Below are 16,088 nucleotides of genomic sequence, written 5' to 3'. Positions count from 1 at the left end.
GCTGGGAATGGAACCCAGGGTGTCATACATGTTAGGTAAGTGCTCTGCCACTGAGCTGTTAACCTCAACCCAATGCAAAAATTTTACCAAGTTTTATTCCTTTTATTCACTCTCCATAATTTATGCTATTTGGCACATAGTTTACATTTAGACACAGTGTTAGGCACTCACTTCAAAGTTATTATTTTTGCTTACATAATATCTAAATATATACATATAGATATTATTTTATATTTAAATATTACTAGATATATATGTATTTGCAAATATTTACACTTTCCGTGCACTCTTCATTCCTTCTTGTAGGTCCAGGTCTCCATTTGTGCTTCAGCCAGGGAAGCTTCCTCTTAAATTTCTTTTAGTATAGTCTGCTACTGATAAATACTCACTTCTTCTGTTTTTCTGAAAATGTCTTTGTTTTCATACATATAGAATTTTATTTTATTAATTAAGTTTATTGGTATAATTTAGATATATATAAAGATCACATTCATCATAGAGAATTTGTATCTGTATGTAATTCCTATTTTTTCCTTTCCCCTCCCTTCCCCTCCCTTCAACCCTTCTTCCCCTCCTTATAGACAAAGTTAGTTTGCATTTTATCCTTACTTTCTTTTTTTCTTTTCTCTTCCTTCCTTTTCCCTCTCATTTCCTTTTGAACAATTTCTTCCTGTTTCACAGTTTCTGTTACACATTTTGGTTCTTACTTAGATTTTCAGTTTCTCACACCAGGGAGACAAATGCAATATTTACACATTTGTGATATGTGTTCAATTTATTTCCCTTTAGAGTATTGTCTCAAGTATTTACCTAGAAATGTCTTGTTCATCCTTTTTTATGACAGAGTAGTACACCATTGTATAAAAAAGCACAACTTTTTTATGCATTCACTGATCGATGGGTATTTTTTACTTGTTTTCAAGATTTACCTATTATAGGTTGTGCTGCTATAAACATGGGTGCACATACATCACTGTGGTATGATGCTTTTAATTCCTTTGGGAAGATGCCAGGAAGAGGACTATCTGGGTCAAATGGGACCTGTAGTCCTAGTTTTTTGAGGAATCTCCATAATGGTTTACCTTGTGGTTGCATCAGTCTGCATTCCCACCAACAGGGGAGAAGGGCTGCTTTCTCACTTCATTCCCACCAGCATTTGTTATTGGTTGATTTCTTGCTAATAGCTTTTCTGTGTGAGATGAAATCTCACTGTTGTTTTAGTTTGCATCTCTTGAGTGACCAGTGATATTGACTACTTCGTCATATATTTATTGGCTGTTTGTGCTTCTTCTGAAAAGTGTGTATTCATCTCAGATGTCCATTTGGGTCTTTAAAATTTGGGGAGTCTGATATTTTCAGTTCTCTACATGTTCTAGATATTAGTCCTTTGTCTGAGAAACCACTGGATAAAATTTTTCCACTGTGGGCTGTCTTTTCACTCTGTTGATGATTTTTTTTGCTTTGCAAAAGCTTTTTAGTAAGATGAGATCCAAGTTGATTCTTTGTAGTATTTCCTGTGTGATTGGAGTTTTGTTCATAAAGTCTTTGCCTCCACCTATGTCTTCAAGAGTTCCTACCTATTCTGTAGTCTACCAAATTTAGTGTTTCTGTTTTAATAGTTAGATCTTTGATCCACCTTGAGTTTAGTTTAGTACATAGTGACAGATATAGGTCTAGTTTTAGTCTTTGGCATGTGGAAAGCTAGTTTTCCTAGCACCATTTATTAAAGAGGCTATCTTTCTTCCAATGAATATGTTTGGCAAGATAAGGTGGCTGAATATTTGGAGATGTTTTTGCATCTTCTAATCTATTGCACTGATCCTTTTTTTTTTTTTTTCAAGTACCATGTTGCTTTTAGTCACTGTAGCTTTATAATAATAGTTTCAAGTCAGGGATTGTGATGCCCCCTACCTTGCCTTTTTTGCTCAAAATTGCCTTTACTATTCTCCATCTCTTCTGACTCCAAATGAATTTTAGGATTGTTTTATCTAATTCTGTGAGATAGAGTAGTTGGAATTTTGATCAGAATTGCATTAAATCTGTATAACTGTTTTGAAAATATGGCCATTTTCACTATATTGGTTCTTGCTATAAAAGAACCAGGGATATCTTTCTATTCTCTGATATCCTCTTCAATTTCCTCTTTCAGAGTACTGTAGTTTTCAATAAAGAGGTATTTTACTTTCTTTGTTAGATTGATTCCTAGGTATTTCTTTTTTTGGATGTTACTGTGAAAGTTGTAGTTTCCCTAATTTCTCTTGCGGTGAGTTTGTTTTTTATGTACAGGGAGGCTATTGATTTTTTGGTGTTAATTGTATGCAGGGACACTACTGAATTTGGTTTTTAAATTTTTTGGTGACATTTGTGGGGTCTTCTGTGTAGAGTATCACATCATCTGCAAATACTGGTAACTTCTTCCTTTCCTGTGTCTTCCTCTTGCCTATTTCCTAATTCTAGACCTATATTAAACATCAGTGGTGACAGTGGATAGCCTTGTCTTGTTTCTGATTTTGTTTACTTTTTGTCTTTTTGAGACAGGGTTTCACTATGCAGTTGAACTCACCTTGTAGCCCAGGATGGCCTCAAAGTCATGCTGATCCCTTGCCTTAGCCTCCTGAGTGCTGGGGTTACAGGCCTGTGCCGTAACGCCTGGCCTTTGTTCCTGATGTTAGAGTGAAAGCTTTCAGGTTTTGCCCATTTAATATGATGTTGGCTGTTGGTTTGTCATAGATGGCTTTTATGAGATCGAGATAAAGACCATCTATTTCAACTTTCTGTAGCTTTTCTTTTAGCCATGAATGGGTGTTGGACTTTATCAAATGTTTTTTGGGCATCTGTGGAGATGATCATATGGTTTTTTTTGGTCACATATAGAATTTTAAAGCAATGGTTTTTCTTCCAGTATCTAAAGAATGTCATTGTGTTATTTTCTGAATTCCATTTGTCTGTTGAGAAGTCTGCTATAAATTTGTAAATCTTTTAGTTCTTTCTTTAAATTTAATACCTAATTTATTTTACCTGCCCATCAGGGTTATTTTTTTTTTTATCATCTTTGGTTTTCAGTGGTTTAGTTGTAATGTGCTCTTTGATGTAGTATTCTTTGAATTTATCCAACTTGAAATTCATTGAGTTTCTTGAATCTCTGGGTTGATGTATTCATAAAATTTTGGAAACTCTGTGCCATCATTCTCTCATATATTTCTTTTGCTCCAGTTCTCTTTTCCTTCTTCTTGAACTCCAGTTTTATCTATATTAAACTGATTTTTCCTCTCACAGCATTCTGATGTTACATTTAAACAATTCTTTTTTCTTTGCTCATCAGTTTTGCTGTTTTTTTTAATTGACCCGGTTCTGGGTTTACTGATCCCTTTTTCTATTTGTCCAGCCCGTTAAGTTGTTTCCTCATTAATTTTTGAAATTTCTTCCAATTTTTTTTATTTTAAAGAGAATAAAACCAAGCAAGATGAAACAGAATAAAGCCAATCAAAACAAACCAGTGTAAGTGACACAGGACTTCAGAACAATAGGAAATCAACAGTGGTTATTATAAAGCCTCTTATTGTCCCCCAAATAGCTGCACATACCTTCAGACATAGTAAAAATCAAACAAAACAGAACAGAATAGAACCAATAAAAATAAAACAATGAATGCAATAAAGGACTTTAAAACAAGATAATAGTAACTCCAAAATGGCTATAAATGTATCTTATTATCTTTGAAATTGCTACCCATGCCATCTGATATCATAAAATCAAACAAAATAAAACACAATAAAACCCAACCCAACAAAATAATGAAAATGATACAAGACTTCAAAACAACATAATAGGGAATTAACAGTTAACCACCTTCAGAAGGAGATCCTCCACAGATGCTACATTGCATATTATTATCCTCTGAATAGATGATCAGACTACCGACTTTAGGCCTGCAAGGTCAGTGAGACACTAAACGCTACATGCATTAAATTATATTTTACCCAATAACTATCATTGCAGCCTGTGTTTCTCCAGATCAGCTGGTCACTTATGGGGAGGTGGGTTTGACTTTTCTTGTTTCCCAGCCTGCGCACTAGAAGGGACTTGCATCTGGTTGTGCCTCCAGCGGCCCGCTCATGGTGGTGATTCACAAGGAGGGTGTGCTCTTGTTGACTTCTTTTTATCTTTCCCTGCAGTCTGTGAATGGCATTGACTCACAGGAAAAGGCTAGTGTCTGATTGTTCCCCGAGTGGCGTGATGCTGGTTCACAGGGAGGACATGCTCCTTAGTAACTTCTTGTTCTCTTCCTCTGCAGTCTGTGAATGGTGCTGACTCACAGGAAAAGGCTGGTGTCTAGCTGTCCCCCCAGTGGCCCATTTCTTTTCGTTCTGTCTTTTTTTTGTAATGGGTATCTTGCTGTTACCTAGGCTGGCTTCGAACTTGGGATCCTGCCTTACACTCTCCAACAGCTTTCCAAATAGGATCCCAAATAGGATTCTGTGTGTAAACTACCATGGCCAGCTTAGGTTTGAGATTTCTTTTGATTGTGCTTTAAAAGTTTCTGCTGATAAAATTCTTTACATTTATATTTTCCACTAATTCCTTAAAATATATGTAATTATTATGTCAAAGTATTGTCTGTTAATTTCACTCTCTCAGTCACATGTGGGTCTGCTTTTATTGATTATTTTACTCTCAAGATAGATAAAGTGTAAGAAAGAGTAGCAGAAGCTGAAGTAGTCAGTATTTATCACCAGAATAGTGATGTCTTTTCTTTTTTCAGCAACAAAAACAGTAGATCTACTGGTTTCAGATGTTGTGAGGTTGGGTTCAGGTCCCTCGCTTGGGATTTAAATACTGACCATAATATCATTTTTCCTCCCTCTCTCTCCTTTCCTTTCTCTCTGACTTCCTTTTTTGCTTACAGAGTGTCATGCAGTGGGAGATCTCTTGCTTTGTTTTCCTGTCGAAGTTTGCATGGTACTGCACAGTTGATAAACCTCTTGTGAGGGAGGGAGAGCTGGAAGCCAGTAAGTGTCATCTCTGCTTAGAGAACTCCATTGCATTCCAGTCTGTCATTCCTGTTGGTACAGTCATTACCAGTTAATCTCGGTTCTTTGTAATTCAGTAAAGTGCCTTGTCTATTGCAGATGTGCCTGCTTGCCAGCCTGTTTTGAAAAGTAAAAGCAGCCACTGGACTCTAGTCACTTACGGAAAGCTGTCTCTCTCTAGAATTCAGTCTGTTTAGATTGTGCTGCATCCTCGTTGTCTTGGAAGTGTGATTCTGTAGTTTATCTGATGTTTTCTGATTTTTTTTGTGGGACTGGTAATCTTTTATGACTTTGTCCATCCTAACTGGAAGCCAGGCCCAGTTCTCATTCTTTTTAATGTGAAACCATCTCATTGTCAAGGTAGAAAAAAATATTTAAATGAGTGTTGTGCAGACCAAATAAAATGCTTTTGTGGGCTCGGCTGGTTTTAGGCTCTGGGATGTAAGCTTGCTGTCCTGGATCTAAAATAACTCACCTTTATGGATACAGTAGCTGAATTATTGTAATGTCTTCATTTCCTGAAAAACAGTATGAGGTTTTTTTTTTTTCAAAGATGTGCATATACTTAGGGAATTTGCCATGTTTATGCTCTTCACATCTTTCTAAGTGTTATGATGGGAAAAATGTCGAGTATCTGTGCAGTCAGGCCATTGTTGCTTTTATTTCGCAGTCTTCCAACCACGGAAGTCTTTGGATCCTTGCACCTCCAACGCTGCATTCAAACAGGATGGGATCTGCTGGAGCGAAGAAGAGAAAGAATTTCGGTTGCCACAATTGATTGATTGATTGATTGATTGATTGTGTGTGTGTGTGTGTGTGTGTGTGTGTGTGTGTGTGTGTGTACACTTGACTGTACAGCCTTGGAGGAACTAGCCAGAAGTCTAAATCATCAAATCCAATACCTTGGACATCGTGGCAGGGTGTCCTTTCTCAAGGTCCATGCCTGAAGCATGGATCAGGGTGTCTCTCAGAGGACCAAAGGGCAGAGACAGGCCCAGGGCATGGGCCAATGAGAAGGAAGCTACTCCCAGGGCAGCACACCTCCTTCCAGCAGATCTTACCTGCTATTAATAAAACTATGTTTTCTCATCCATTTAGTTATGAAGTTAATCTTATTCTTCTCAATTATAACTTTTAATGAGCCAATGATCAAACTTTTGCGGAACATATCATTCTCTGGGATATGAAGTTCTGTCAAAAAATTTTCCCTGGGGCTAGTAGGTGATCAGTGAAAAAACCAGGGCCCTGTTCTTCTGAGAATGGAGGGCAGTCATGGTGAGTGGGAGGTGAAGTGTGTCCAGGTTACTGTGGTGCTCATAATTGCTCCATATTTCCTCCCTTGGCCTCCACAGTGCTGACTATAGTTTGTTAGTGACATATCTGGAATATCTATTTGTTTTTGTTCTACGTATTTTCTTTTCCCTCATGTCCAGTCTTTTTTTCCTCCTCCTTCAGGCCTCTGCTCAGCTTCTCTATGCCTATTCCACATCAGCATTAGAGTTTGATTGTTTCTCTAGAGTTGTAAGTGGTTTCTCTGTGGCTTCACAGAGTTCTTGCATTTAGTTATCCATTTTTACTCTCTTCTTGAAAATTTAAAATCTTTTATTAAATAAATGTGCACAAACATATACACACTTTTGATTAGATAAATGCTCAAAAACATGCAGTTCTCATGAATGTCTCATGAATAAGTGACATGCTTAATGAGGTACTTTGCAGAAATTCAAAGGTTAATTTAGAAGATTAAATAAATACTCAGAAATGTACACAGTTTTTGTAAACACTTTTATATACAGTTCAAAATAGATGACATATTTAATAGCAATGCTGTAAAAATTCTAAATTCATTTGGAAATATTAAATAAACAAATATGTCAAAGCATATCAGTTCTTCCACAGGCGGCAACCAAGTGGACAGACATGTTTTTCAGTGGCTGGAGTTGTTATTTAAAAATGCAGGCTCAGCAAAAGGGAAGCAAACCTTTAGATTTTATATGTCAATAAATGAAGTTCATGACTCAGCTCATCCTTGGCTCCAAACTTGTTATGGCATGAAGGGTACCAGGAGGTAGGACTCTGGTGGAGGATCAGTTTGGTCAGCTGGTACCACACACTCAGCTCAGCATTTATTCCTGCCTTTAGGGCTCTGTGCTCCAGGCCATGTGACACGGAGCCAGGTCTGTCCCCACATCCACAGGAAAGGAGACCTTGCTGGCCAGTTTGGTGGGTGGGAAGTGTTTACTGCAGCTGAGTATATCTGGCCTGGGGCAACACGAACCCACACCTTTGTGCTGATGTTCTTTCCTGTCTCTGTTTGGGAGCAAATAGAGAAAAGGAAAGAGCCCATACTTTAAATTAAGAATCCTGGGGCAACTCACTTAACTTCACAGATCTTTAGTTTTTGTGACTATAAAATGAGGCGCATAGTATTTTCTTGCAGGGCTTTTGGTTAGGATGAAATTAAATAATGGATGAAAGGGCTTTTGGTAAATTATACAAAGTGCTGCATATATAGTTAATTGTGATTAGCTCCCCTGAAAATACTCAATTCAACTTAAGAAACAGGTGTTAAGTACTTACTGTGTACCAGACAGGCCCTATTTTAGGCACTGCAGGGGATAGAATGGAGAATAAGACTCATCCCCTAGCAGAAGAATGAGACACCAGCAAGTAACTGTGATGGAGGTCTTTTCTATGTGCATTTGCAACTGGAATTGAATGCACTTTTATCAATAATTACAGCTGAGGTTAACATGCTGCAGTGAAGACTTGTTTCCAATAATCCGTTCTTCATTTTCTAGTAATATATCCACCTACTTTTATCTGAGGATTCACTTCTCCCTCTTTCTCAGCAAGCGTGGTTTGAGTAGGATCTGCCCCTTGCCCTGAGGGAAGCATGAGGCTTAGGCTCATACATTTGATGCACTTGAGTCGCCTGCTGATGTTGATTAACCCAGGAGCCAGCACATACGTCAGACCAATCAGAGTCAGTGAGATTCAATTCTGAGAGCTTTGTTTCATTGGTGGAGAAGCAGAGTTACATTTTCCCTTACAACCCGAACCTGGAAGAATGTGGTGTTGGAACTGCTATCGTCACTCTATGGTCATATTGGTAAAGCTTTTCTGCTAATGACACTACTCAAAGAAAGCAGGTCCGAGAGAAGAACCAGATTTTAGCTATATTCCTTGAATACCTTATATTCAGCCATGCCTGAAGCTGACTTGACCTCTGAACTTTTCAGGTACATATGACATTCTATTCTTATTGAAGTTCCTGTGCCTTGTGACAGGAATGCTCCTAATTCATACCAGAATGCCCTAAAGAATCCCTCAAAAGTCTCCTGAGAGACCCTGTAGAGAAGACCACACAAAGCGAATATTTCACCTCTTGGTTCTCCTCCAGATTCACACCTATGTCTAAGAAGGCCAGGAAGCAACAGGAGGACCAGACTTTTAGCAGGATTGCAGCTTAGTGCTTAACCACATCTACCTATCCTGTGACAGTGATCCACCCTTCTCTCGAGTGATACCAGGCCTGAACATTTTCCAGTTGTAGACCATTGCTCCCTCTCTCTCCCTTCTTAACCATTTCTGGGAACAAGCCTCATCCAGAGAATCTCTTCTAAGTAGGGGAAAGCATGAACCCCCTTCCTTTTCTCATACTTTTCCTCCAACCCTGTCCAGGGTATCTCCCAACCAAACAAGGGCAGAGAAAAGGCTAGAGAGTAGAGATTATGTATGTGCAGAAAGAGGAGGTGATGTGTTCACTTGTCATTTAGTGACCTAGCTTCAGGGTCAGGCCACGAAACCAGGTGTGCATTTTTAGTCCAGCCTGCCTTCACCCACTGTAGGACTAGTTTTTTACACTCTACATTTGCATTTCAGTATCTCAGATGTTTTTAGATTACTGTGGTGTGTCTTGGCATGTAAGCACTCAGGGATCAAGGATGGTGTTGATTGATCCGGATCATTAGGCTGCCTCTTATTTGGTATTCTGCTTGCATGGGAGTCCAGCAGGAAGTTCTGATGGACCTGACAAGGCTGAGGCTGAAAGCTTGTTGATGTCACAGGCTCAAGTGCAGTAAATCTCAGGACAGTCAGTGGAAGAGGCAAGATGGGTGGATGCAAAGTTGGGTGAATTGCTTTCAAAGCAACTCACTTGAGTTCTACAGCTGTCACAGGTCATTCTTTGGATCTAGGATTCCTTTCTGGGAAACTGTGATTTCCCTTTTGGAGAGTTCACTGGAGGACAAGCTCTTTCTAGGAGAGTGTGTTTTAAGGAGAGCTAGGACCAGCCTGCATCGGTAATATGACATTGTATCCCTGCCTGTACATTTTCTTTGCTCATTTGCTAGGGCTCCCCGATCCTGAAAGGGGCTCTGTGTTTCATTCAGGTTAGACTAGGAATATACAGGTAAGATTGAAGCTGATTAGTTCCTCGATCAATTGACTCTCCCAGGAATTTGAATAAAGACTCTGACGAATGAGTTGGTGAGTTGTGAGGCTGAGGAGGGAAGATGGAGTAGGCCAGTAGACGTGGCCCAGGGGTGCCCACTGAAAGTCCACATTGTGGATGAACCAGAACCATGACACCTGGGTGAAACCATTCTACAGAGATCTGGAAACAAAATGGTGCTTCCCAGAAACAGAAACCCAGAATGGCTTTGGAGCCCCAGTGTTACAGTCACTTCCTGCTCATTATTTCCTTTCGTCTTTCCTGGCAACCTTCAGTTAAACTCTTTATGACAGGGGTGGTGAACCTATGGCACACGTGCTGCAGCAGCATACAAAACCCTTCTGTCAGCGTGTGAGTCAAGTCATCCCAGCAGGTGGGCACTAAATATTCAGGTTTAATTGCAGTGTTGACACTTTGCAATAAACAAGTGGGATTAGGGTTGCAGTTTGGGCGCTTGATCTCTAAAAGGTTTGCTATCGCTGCATTGATTGAGCTGGCATGAGAGGGGTTTCTGTTCCTTGCAACCGAAGTGGTCCTACACACACGTTACATCCCCAGATCCTCACAGGACCCTGTGTTTAGCTGAATGCATCTGTGTGCAGACCAGGGCTGTGAATAAGCAGCAAGCAGTCCAAGACAAGAGTTGTCAAGACAAGTTCTCCTTAACTTGATGAGACTGTTGAGTGAGATGAGTTACCAGACATTTCTGGATGTTCATGACAGGCTTGTGTTAGGGACAGGAGCAAATAGCTCTAGTGTCTTCAAATCCACAGAGAATATGAGCATTGCTTGGCTCTATGGTTCTCCCCCACCGTATCAGAGCCCCTGTGTTTTCTTTTTGTAGGATCTGAGGTTCCCAAGATGTTCTCTAGTCTCCATGTCCCCCTAGTAAGTTCTACCTTGATTCTTTGAATCTCAGTTCCAGCCCCTCTCCTCTTCCCTCCTTTGTTTTTTTTGGACGTTGAACCTGCATACTTAGCAGTTGAAGAACCTTTAATATAAAGTGGCAAATACTCTGCGCTTCATTCCTGTATCCCTGGGCCTTGACCTAGCTACTCCCACAGGTGGATCCCAGCTCACCCTTTGTCCTGGATCTTTATCTTACGTCCTGTTTGTAGGTTCACTCATGGTAGAGGCTAAGGAGACATTTATAGGATTGAATTTGGGGGAATACACTGATGTTCTTCTAGGGGGCCTTTGACAACCTGAGGGAAACTGTAGAGCCCCTAATATCCTAGGGCAATGAAGGTTAACCTTTTAGAGACTGAGTGCCCAAACCACAACTCCAAACCACTTATTTATTGCAAAGTACCAACACTGCAGTTAAACTTGAATATCATATGTCTGGCTGCTGGGACGATGCTGGGGTGACTTGGCTAACAGAGAGGGCTCTGCATGTCCCCTGCTGCGTGGGTGCCATACGTTTGCCATCAGTGTCCTAGAGGAATGGGCAGAAGGGGCACAAGAGTCTGAGAGATAGTCAGGGCTTTGGAAGGAGGTGAAAGTAGCCTAAGACATGTTTTGGCAACTGAGTGAATCAGGATAGTCCAATTGCTGAAGCAGAAAAACTCAAGCTTGCAATGTCTTAATGCCATCGAAGTTTATTTTTTGCTCAGACACGTATATGATAAGGGTGTTTGACAGGTGGCCTGCCATGTGGTAATTCAGACACCCAGACTCCTTCTATTTTATAGCATCCCCTAGGACCTCAAAATACTCTGCTGGATGCTACATTGAGAAGAGAGAATGAGTGGGAACATAGGAGCATCAGCGCTGCATAGGAGGTGTTCCTGGGGCAGTCCTGGCAGTGGTATCTCTAAGTTCTGCTCATAGTCCCTTGCTTAGAAATTTGACCTCATAACTGTGTTAAACCATGGATTTAATTATAACTCAAGTGTGGAGAATTCAGCTGATCAGGATGACTACATTGGGAGGATAGTTTATTACTGACAATTACAGGGGGTGGATGGGCCATGCCACCCAGAGTCAGGTGTCGCGGATAGAATTCAGCCTAGGACATAGCCATGGGAGTTTGGAAACGACCCTCTTTCTTAGAGTATCAGTTTGTTTAGATTTACAAAGGGGAAATCACAAGAGCCACATCTTGTGGTGGCTATGAGAATCAAATAAGACATTGCATAAGAAGTTTTTGGCAAACTCCAGGGTGCTGTCCAAATACTAAGTGTTTTTGGTTGTCTCTTTGAGTCTGTAGGTGATGTGCCTCTGTCCCTCCTTTTGGAATGGGGGCTCTGCTGTCATTGAAGGCCCTGTCCCCAATATGCATAGGATGGGATGCAGGGAGTAGCTGGGGTAACTTGGTTTCTTGAAGCCACATGCAGACCTGGGGGTCTTTGTAAGTACGGTGCAGGATTACAAATGTAGTAGAAGACTTTGTGCCGCATTCCGCTGGGAACACATGCCGCTCACCAGGAGAAGGGCTGATTAGTGATTTTGCCAATGCTTTTAAAAACGATTCTTCCATTTTAAATCAGTACATGCTCAATAAAGAAATAGGGTTAAATATAGAAAAATACAAGGAGAAATAAGTAAAGGCACCCCTAGTACTACCACACAATCAACTGGTAACATTTTGTTTCTGCTTCCCCCTTTTTTGGTATTTTCTTACTGTGAAATGGCTTTTAATTCATGTATTCTTTATCAAAAATTCATTTTGATACATAGTAGATAGAAAATTCAACTGTTACAGAGGATTCTGCAGTGAAAAAGAAGTCTCTCTCCCCCTAGCTCCCTTCCTGGAAGGCAGCCTTGGTTACCAGTCCCTGGCATTTCCTTCCAAAGTTAATCAATGCACATATAAGTATATGCATGCATATTCTTTTATTTTTAAACACATTAGAGCATGGTGTACACCCTCTTCAATTACTTGCTTTTCCACGTAACAAAGCACCCAGAAAATACTGCACATCTGTTCATGGGAGCTGTCTGCTACACTGTAAAGACTGCATAATATTTGGTTGTAAGGATTATATCATCATTTGTTTGACTAATCTAATATTGAAAGATATTTAGTTTGTTTCCAGTCTTCAATTTTTAACATTGCCACTATGAATATTCTTATCCTATGTCATTTCACACATGTGCAGGCATAGCTATGGGATAATTTTCTGGAATTGCAACTACAGGATTAAAGACTCTGCACATTTTAAATATTATGGTTTATTGCCTCCATAAAGGTCACATGCATCCAGAGTGCATATGAATGAGCATATCGGTTCTCCATAGTCTTGCCAACAATCTGCTATTAAGCTTTGTCAGCTTGGCCAAAATGATAGGTAAAAATGGTATTCATTTTCAAATCTTTTTATGTGTTTAAGAAATCCATTTTATTTCAGTTAACTATTTTATCTTTTCCACATTCTCCTATTGGATATTGGTGTGATTGATTTGTAGAAGCTCTTTATGTATTATGGGAAATTCCTTTTGTCTTTGACATGTGTTACAATGTGTTTCCCTCAGTTTGTTAATCTTCTTGTGACTCTACATTGTTTTTTCATAAAGAAAAATTTTATTTTTGTGAAGTTAGTGTAATCAATCTTTTCTATCATAGTTTCTGGATTTATATCAGACTTAGAAAAGACCTTTCCTCTTCCAACAATTCAAGATTTTTTTCTGGTAGCTTTAGACATTTCTTTTGTCAGGAATTTATTTTGGTTTAAGAAGTGAGAGATCAAAAATTTTTTTTCCAGCTAGAGACTCAGTTTATCCCAACATCATTTACTGAATCCTGCATTGTTGGTTCTAATGATTTGAAATGTCCTAATAACCATATGCTTTATTTTCACTTGTGTTTGGGCATGTTTCTCAAGTCTGAAGTTTGTTTCATTGATGAGTTTTCTAAAGGAAAAGAACATACTGAGGAAGAATGATCAGGGAAGGTCCCTGTGACATTTCAACTGAAGGATGGACAGGAATTACCTGGCTCAGTGTGGGAGGTGGTAGGGTTTCTCAAGGAGAGACAACAACCTGGGGAGGGCTTTGAGATGGGAAATGCCTGTCTGCAAATTAGCGTATAAGGGCCACCACCACAGAACCTTTAGTTAGACAGGGTGGCTTAAACAACTGAAATTATTTTCACATCATTCTGGGGTTGAAATTCCAAGACTGAGGGGTGAGCAGGTTGGGTTTCTGGTGATACCTCCTTTTCTTTTGGCTTGCAGATGGCTGTCTTCTTATGATGGCTTTTGCTTGGCACAGGTATATGCGTAGGCTCTTCTTATATGGACACCAGTGCTGGTGGGTAGGACCCTCATTTAATCTTTTTAAAATTTTATTTCTAATTTATTTTTTATTTTTAAGAGAAAAAACTCAGAATTTAAAAACATGATAATTAGGGCGTAACAATTGTGTATACATTGCAAATTGTTATCTTCAAATCAGTTACTCAGAATACAACACATACATTGAATTGAACAACACTAGTAGCAACTTTTCTCATCAATGAGCTCAGAAATCAGTAATATAACTATCTTAACTAATATATATATATATGGTTTCAGCTTCTCACACGAGTGAGACAATATGATGTTCACACATGGGTGTCTGATTTATTTCACTTATGAGTATGGTCTCAACTTAATTCCTTCCTAAGGACCCTTTTTGCATGGATTGTCACACTAGGGGTCAAAGCTTCAAGTTGTAAATTTAAGGGAGTAGAGAACACAATTCAGTCCATAACAGATTTGGTGTGTTTCAGGGACTGGCAGAGAAGCTAGGTGAGGCTGGCCCAGAGTCAGGGAGCAAGGAGTGAAGGATGAGGCCATATTGCTGGGGAGGGTCTGATCAGGAACGGGCTGTATCAGAGATCTGGTCCTTCATCCTGTGCAGCCAACAGCCTGTGGAAGATCTTAGGCCACCAGTGACCCAGGCGAGTGGTTTGCGTACCTATCTTCAAGTCTCTCCTTTGAAATGCATGAGATGCTTGTTGGGGGAGTGGGGACACTAGGCATCTGGTCCATTCTCCAGGCCCTCCGGGAGCCTGTCTTTGCTTCGCCTTTCGGGCTCCAGCCCAGCCAACAGAGTCTACCTCTCCCTCTGCTTTCTTTTGCTAAAAACAGTGAGACCTGCACATTAGTCAGTAATTAGCTTTTAATTAGAAAAGCATGGCTTTACCTTCATGAAAGGACAAACACCTTTAAAAAGAGAATCACATTAATTGAATAAATCTCTTACCAGATAGTGCTGAAACTTTTAGTTCCTTTCATTACAAGGCCCATCGAGCAAAAGCATTTGAGAAGACTGGGGTGGTATAGCAGGCACTGGAGCAGTGTTTGGAATATAGTTGTTTTATCAGGTATGGTAGCCCGACTCTTGGCTGGCACAGTGCTTCTCCCTGATGCCCAAGTTTTCCTGTAAGTTTGCTGGAGCAGTGCTACTCCAAGTGTGGTCCAGGACCTGTAGCATCAGCAGCAACTGGGAATGTTGTGAAAGTGCATAAAGGTCTCATTCAAGACCTCTTGAATCAGAATCTCGGGGGCAGAGCTCAAACTGTTTTAAAAAGCACTCCAGGAAATTACAAGGCACTGAAATGCCCAGAAGGCAACTGAGAATCTTTGTCTCATCAACCTGTCACATGGAGTGTTCCCTCCAACAATCCATCTTCACTTAGGATTTCCAGTTATGTATTCACTCAACAAATAGTTGTGGGAAGCTGCAGCATGCAGACATTTCCAGGGATTAGGAATACATGATAATCTCTGTCCTCCAGGAATTTAGTCTGATACTTTTTCTACTTTAAAATCACATGAATGGAGTGTTTTAAGAGGAGAGTCCAGGAATGTATGAGAGCCCAGAGATCTATGAGTCTGTCCATTTGTCACTCAGCATCAGGCCTTCCCCACTGGGATAGGTTCTTATGCTTTGTAGGAACCATCTGTTTTCTACCCTTGATTTTGATATGTATTTTAGACACAGCTGAGCCTCCTGCCATCCCTCCAACCACCAACAATGATTGAGGCTTATAGGCCAGATGATAGAGGTGCTTTGGCATGGGATGTAGCACCTGTGCTGACCCGAAGAGAGGAAGCAGCACTTCAGTGGACATCTGGGAAAGGCCCTTCCCTACTGGATGCAGAATTGAGTATGTGTCAGGACTATAGCTATGGCAGTCTCTCGACTGTCCTGTGAGGAGTGCCCATTGGAGACTAAATGGCCAGTGAAGGAGAATGCAGTCTTCAGGCTAAGTGTTGGTGACACTGTTTAACCTCTTACACCAAGCATGGACTGAAGCTAGCCTACTCCCTGGAATATTCAGGCATGTGAGGTAATGGATTTTCTTTTACTTAAGTCAGTTAGGGTTGGTTTTCCTATCCCTTACAATCAAGTGTACTGATTTTCAATATTAGGACAAAATGGTAATATTCTGTTTGAGACTGAGATACAGTCTCCTCTACTTATGATGAGGTTATGACCTGTAAACCCATTGTGGATTGAATATTGCAATTTCAAAATATGTAGAGTATAATTAACCTTACTCACATTCTAAATCAGCCACGGAGTGTTCTGCAGAGCATCAGTTATTTTCTTGTATGGTCCTAGGGCTGAGGCTGCCACTGTTAGCATTGTGGGAGGGAATCATACTGCAG

General features: G+C 40.2%; 1 long non-coding RNA gene across 1 annotated transcript; it reads left to right on the top strand.

The window, feature by feature from the left end:
• The first annotated feature begins 4,778 nt into the window (after positions 1–4,778).
• On the top strand, positions 4,779–6,123 carry LOC134476242 (uncharacterized). Its single transcript, XR_010047820.1, has 2 exons — positions 4,779–5,009; positions 5,701–6,123. It is a non-coding gene; the product is annotated as an uncharacterized LOC134476242 (long non-coding RNA).
• Positions 6,124–16,088: the final 9,965 nt, after the last annotated feature.

Source organism: Cavia porcellus, unplaced genomic scaffold (genome assembly GCF_034190915.1).
Source record: "Cavia porcellus strain 051 isolate PalLab524CR breed Dunkin Hartley unplaced genomic scaffold, mCavPor4.1 scaffold_6, whole genome shotgun sequence".
NCBI lineage: Eukaryota > Metazoa > Chordata > Mammalia > Rodentia > Caviidae > Cavia > Cavia porcellus.
Note: the sequence above shows the minus strand (reverse complement) of the source record. Positions and strands in the feature narration are given on the sequence as shown.